The sequence below is a fragment of the Bufo gargarizans genome, chromosome 2, assembly GCF_014858855.1.
Source record: "Bufo gargarizans isolate SCDJY-AF-19 chromosome 2, ASM1485885v1, whole genome shotgun sequence".
Taxonomy (NCBI): Eukaryota; Metazoa; Chordata; class Amphibia; order Anura; family Bufonidae; genus Bufo; species Bufo gargarizans.
Window position 1 is genome coordinate 40561958 of NC_058081.1, and position 6205 is coordinate 40568162.

Here is a 6205-nt window from a genome sequence, read left to right on the forward strand (position 1 = left end):
CTCCCGGTACAGGTGCATCGCCGGATGGGTGAGAATACCTTACTAAAGATGGCAGCCCGCATGTGTTCGCTGTACACTGCTCCACCCTGGCAAGGTAATTAAACAATTTTATTGATTATTATACAAGAAATGCATATATAAAATTGGCATCCAATGTCAGGTACCGTACATCTACCAGAAGGTACATCGTATGCCTGTATTAAAATGCATTTCAAGTGGATGAATCCATTGATCATAACAATTGACATCATGGCGTCTCCCTTTCCTTTGAATACTGTATAGAGACGGATCTTCATACAGTGTTCAGATCTAGGATCGTAAAATAGATTCGCGCCACAGTACTCAACAAATAAAACTACGTATATTTATTTAGCAAAATATTACTAACGGTCTCATTTCCATGATCAGTTTTAAAAACTGTAGTCGAGTCGTATAGAGAAATGGCTTTTTTTTGCCAACGATCCATCACCACTGTTCTTCAATTCTCTTATAAATTGATCGCGGCGGGAGTACCAGCGATTTTTGATACTACAAAAAAAAATAATCATTTTGTTAAATAATTTTTAATGAAATATAATTTTGCTTCTATATGAGGTTAGCTAACTATGCGACCAGTCGTCAAGTACATACACAGTATTTGCTAAAAGGGGTTAATTACATATGTAATGCATAAAATGAGCATACACATGTGCGGAGGTGCCGTGCTCTCAGCTGAAAGAGGGTTATAGGGGGATTTCACACTTTACAATCCTAAAAATAAAAGGCTGCTAAATGGTGTTAAAAATAGGGTGTTGTTATAGATGCTATATGGCAGGCATGGCCAACTGTGAGCTCTCTAGCTGTTGCAAAACTACAACTCCCTACAGCACATCATGGTGGGAGTTGTAGTTTAATAACAGTTGGAGAACCACAGGTTGCCCAGCCCTATATGTTTCACGGTGGCCATACATCTACACAAAAGAGAATGTGTTTACTCACTGGTGGTTTGCCTCTTTTTTGACTCTGCCTTCTCCCATTCAGAAGCTGCAAGCTCCTTGCCGATCTCCTCCCATGACCTGTCCTTGCGTAAAACGGTCATGGTAGGACTCAGATCTGGTATCCCATAGGTTGGGACGTGCTTGAATCAGGACGATGAGCTTTTCAACATCGAACAATGTCCTCTTGATTGGCTGCACTTCCCTTCACACAGAAGAATCCCAATCCAGCTCTGCCAGGGCCTAGCACATGGATCTCTGAGGGCAGGACTTAATATCCAGGAACGGAATCCGCAATTGCGGATAACATACGGAATGTCTTCCTCGCCTTCTGCGTCTTGCGGATCCAATGACTTTCATTGTACCACGGGCCGCAATTTGCGGATAAGAATAGGACAAGCTGTATATTTTTGTTCGGAGCTGCGGAACGGAAAAAATGGATGCGGCAGCACACTGTGTGCTGTCCGCAATTTTTTCCGGACCCATTGGAATTAACGGAGCAGCATCCTATCTGCATAAATAACGGATCGGATGTGGCAAAAAAAAACTGATGCGTGAATGCAGCCTCACACAGTAAAGTATTTGTCAGGTCCTCCAGAGAGGGAGAGAGAGGCGCTTTTTCGAGCCACTCTCTGCTCTTACTAATACACGAGGGTCCTGAAAGGGTCCCCCCTCCCCCGATTAATTCAGAGAGTCCTATTTGAAAATGAGTTGTTTTTTAGTTTTTTTTAAATCAGACTTTTTAAAAATAATATGCTTTTATTTTACTGGCAGCTATCAAATGGTCAACTTAGAGGAAATGTACAGGTTTAGGTACCAAAATTCTAATCATCATAGAAGTAAAAATGTCTAACATACTTTATATTTCAGTTCCTTAACATCTCTGCTGTCAGCAGATGGAAATGTTCTTGCGTACACCCAGACGCTAAAAACAGGCGTGTCAAGGAAGAGCATCCATATTACACTGTAACACGGCCCTCATCTGTATCATGTTGTCAAGATCAGGATCCGGACAGCAAGCAGAGATCATTCATGACCATGGTGAGACACTTAAATTCAGAGACCAATTGGTACAATCGTATTGTAATCTTTGTAGGGCTGTGTAATAATGAGCGTGCGGTACATCGATGATCTCCTCCCTGATAACAGAGCGGCCCAGATGATGTGCACAAACAATGTATGTCTCCAGTCGATAGTCTGCATGTAATATGTCATCTGGATAATGTAGCTTGTAATCCGCAGCATATGGATATTACAAGGATTGGTTTCTGCATTTCATCCCTACAGGAGAGCCCATTCATCTTGTAGATCAGTGCTCCTCACAATTCACTGCATGTTATACATAGTAACATAGTACATAAGGCCTAAAAAAGACATTTGTCCATCCAGTTCGGCCTGTTATCCTGCAAGTTGATCCAGAGGAAGGCAAAAAAAAAAACCTGTGAGGTAGAAGCCAATTTTTCCCACTTTAGGGGAATAAAAAATTCCTTCCCGACTCCAATCAGGCCATCAGAATAACTCCCTGGATCAACGACCCCTCTCTAGTATCTATAGCCTGTAATATTATTAAGCTCCAGAAATACGTCCAGGCCCCTCTTGAATTCCTTTATTGTACTCACCATCACCACCTCCTCAGGCAGAGAGCTCCATAGTCTCACTGCTCTTACCGTAAAGAATCCTCTTCTATGTTTGTGTACAAATAGTGATGGATGAACATCGGCCGGGACAGTTCGCGAATACGATCAAAAGTTTGCGAACCGCAAGTTCGCGGCGGGCCCCAATTGACATTAAAGGGATTCTGTCACTTCATTTTAGGTTATAGAGCTGCGGACATGCACGGCTAGATCGCCGCTAGCATGTCCGCAATATACCGGTCCTATAGGGTTGTGTCCTTTTATTGTGTTTAAAAAATGATTTTAGAGATATGTAAAGGAGCCTGGTAAGGTGCCCAAGGGGCTGTACGAACCTTCTTGGAGCCCAGCACCGCCTGCGTCCTCCAAATCTCCTACTTGCACATAGATTGCCATAATCTCGCGATGCGCAGTTCCTTCCCTGAGGCTGATGCCAGCCCAGGGAAGGAACACTATACCGGCACTGCGCATGCACGAGATTACGGAAATCTAACTGTGAAGAAAGGAGGAGATTCGGAAGATGCAGGCCGTGCTGGGCTCCTTCACAGGGGGTCGTAGCTGGGATCCAAGAAGGTTAGTAAAGCCCCTTGGACTCCTTACCAGGCTCATTTACTTATCTCTAAAATCATTTTTTAAACAAAATATAAAGCACACAGCCCTAAAGGACAGGTATATTGCGGACATGCTAGCGGCGATCTAGCCGTGCATGTCCGCCGCTCTATAACCGAAAACGAGGTGACAGAATCCCTTTAATGGCAGGCAAACCTGAAAAACCTTCAGGTCATATTTGCAGTCAGCAAAAACTTACTAGAAGTGCACAAATAGTCCCACAACATGGACAGTGACATACCAGAGGGGGATCAATGGCAAAAATTCCCACAAAAAATATGTATTTTAATCAGGGGCCATTTTTATGTGTCTTAAAGGAAAATTCTCAAAAATGTGCCCTGCTGGAGCCTAGAAAAATGTTATTTCCTATCGGTTTGATGTATACAAACGTTTTTGTATCCTGTAGAGTCTATAAAAAAAATGCACACGTTAACGTAAATTTTATTTCTACCATGGAACTGTATGGTGAACGGACGCCCCTGTACGTGTCACGGATGGTGTAACAGAAAACAAGAAGTTCTGTAGAAGCATCAGTTGTAGCATCCAGCATGTACACACTCCAGGAAGTTGTATAAACCGCAAGGTGAGGCAGTATGGGAGGGGATATATAGGGAGTGTCATCAGTGCAACTAGATGACAGCTGAGTGAGGGAAACGAGATGACAAAACGAAAGCAAAAGAACCTCAAGCAGGAGGTTCTGAAGAACGTCTGTCAGAGCTTCTCAGATGTCTGGCGGTGACAGTACGGCATCAGTCTGAGGCATCTGTTAACGCATACATTTTTGGTATGCATTAAATGGATGGCAAAAATTTAATGTGACCCCAGCCCTAGTGTCAGAATAAGCACCAGTACACAGCGGAGCAGTGTGGCGGAGAGGGGAGGCCGCCATGTACTGACAGAGCGCTACCTGGTCCTGGTGGTCAGGGATGAGGACTGTGTTTCCCAAGGATCATTTTCTACTGGGAAATACAGGACACAGTATAATACACTAGAATCTATATAATATAAAGATATTAGCCCTACCCCCGAATAATAATACAATTAGGGGGTCATTTATTATATAGAAATACGTCTATGTTATACTATTTCTGACACAGATTGTGGCGCAAAGGTCCTTAGCCCTGCAATCTGCATATTTTTCCCGCTCATGCCAGGTCTAAAAAAGGATGGCGTGGGCAGGGAAAGGGATACAGTTATGGCCATCCAGTTTTTGCATAACACCGCCATACCGTGACCGGATAACACCACCATACCGTGACCGGATAAAAGGGTATAAGAGGGCACAGTACAGCGAATGACTAGTGGCACTTCACAGGGTGTGATAAGAGGGCACAATGCAGGGTATAAAGGGGCACAGTATGGGGTGAGGGGCACAGTACGGGGTGGGGGTCACAGTACGATGTGGGTGGCACAGTACGGGGTGAGGGGGCACAGTACGGGGTGGAGGTCACAGTACAGGGTGAGGGGCACAGTACGGGGTGAGGGGCACAGTACGGGGTGAGGGGCACAGTACAGGGTGAGGGACACAGTCACATGACCCTGTGACATTAGAAGGTCCTTATGGGGAATGCGGTTCCTACGCCACCATAATGAGAGGCAGAGGAGTTAGACAGGGGTGTGATTATGCGGCTAGAGATAAAAAAATGTAACTGTCGGCCAGTACAGGCCCAAAAATTAGTCAATAGGCATTCACCTGACAGACAAATGCTGCACTACCTAAATGCACTATATAGAAAGTATATTATTGGTATATAACACCCCGCTTCAATCAGTTTTTTGGGGGGGCAACTGGTAAATCACACCAGTAGAAATTATTTGTTCCAATAGGGTTTGGTACTCTGTGTGGCTGCAGTATACAATTGCACTATATACTTTCTATGTTAGAAAGTATATTATAAGTATATCGCACCCCTCAGTATGTCACACATATCGATAGCACGATAGCACACCGATACCAGTCCTTAAAAGGACTTTTGTGGCCCTATTAGCTAGCGTTTGGTGTTTCTAACAGCCTGTCCCTGCTCCACACAGCAGCCTCTCCCTACACTGGCAAAACACTGTATGTAAAATGGCGGCCAGATCAGGTTTATTTATAAGGTAGGGGGTATGTCCATGTGCTAAAATGTCTCAGTTGTCTGTCCAGTACCACCTGATGGATGTGTCATGGGTTTAAAGTTCTTCACAATGTAAAAGAATATGGCGGGGGCGAATATTGGCATATGTTTGCCCGGATAGCTCAGTCGGTAGAGCATCAGACTTTTAATCTGAGGGTCCAGGGTTCAAGTCCCTGTTCGGGCGTTAATTTTTTTACCAGGAAAGATTAAAGGACCTTAACATGTATAGCTTGGAAGAAAGACGAGACAGAGGGGATATGATAGAAATGTTTAAATACATAAAGGGAATCAACAAGGTAAAAGAGGAGAGAATATTTAAAAGAAGAAAAACTGCTACAAGAGGACATAGTTTTAAATTCGAGGGGCAAAGGTTTAAAAGTAATATAAGGAAGTATTACTTTACTGAGAGAGTAGTGGATGCATGGAATAGCCTTCCTGCAGAAGTGGTAGCTGCAAATACAGTGGAGGAGTTTAAGCATGCATGGGATAGGCATAAGGCTATCCTTCATATAAGATAGGGCCAGGGGCTATCCATAGTATTCAGTATATTGGGCAGACTAGATGGGCCAAATGGTTCTTATCTGCCGACACAGTCTATGTTTCTATGTTCGGCGAACAGCGAATGAGCAAAGTTTGCCGTGAAACGACCGCCGGGCTAACCGCAAGGCCATCTCTATGTACAAACCTTCTTTCCTCCAGACGCAGAGGATGTCCTCTCGTCACTGTCACAGTCCTGGGGATAAATAGATGATGGGATAGATCTCTGTACTGACCCCTGATATATTTATACATAGTAATTAGATCTCCCCTCAGTCGTCTTTTTTCTAAAGTGAATAACCCTAATTTTGATAATTGTGGCGAAACCAACCTCGCCACT

General features: G+C 43.9%; 1 non-coding gene across 1 annotated transcript; it reads left to right on the forward strand.

The window, feature by feature from the left end:
- The first annotated feature begins 5439 nt into the window (after positions 1-5439).
- Positions 5440-5512, forward strand: TRNAK-UUU. Its single transcript has one exon. It is a non-coding gene; the product is annotated as a tRNA-Lys (tRNA).
- The last annotated feature ends 693 nt before the right edge of the window (positions 5513-6205 follow it).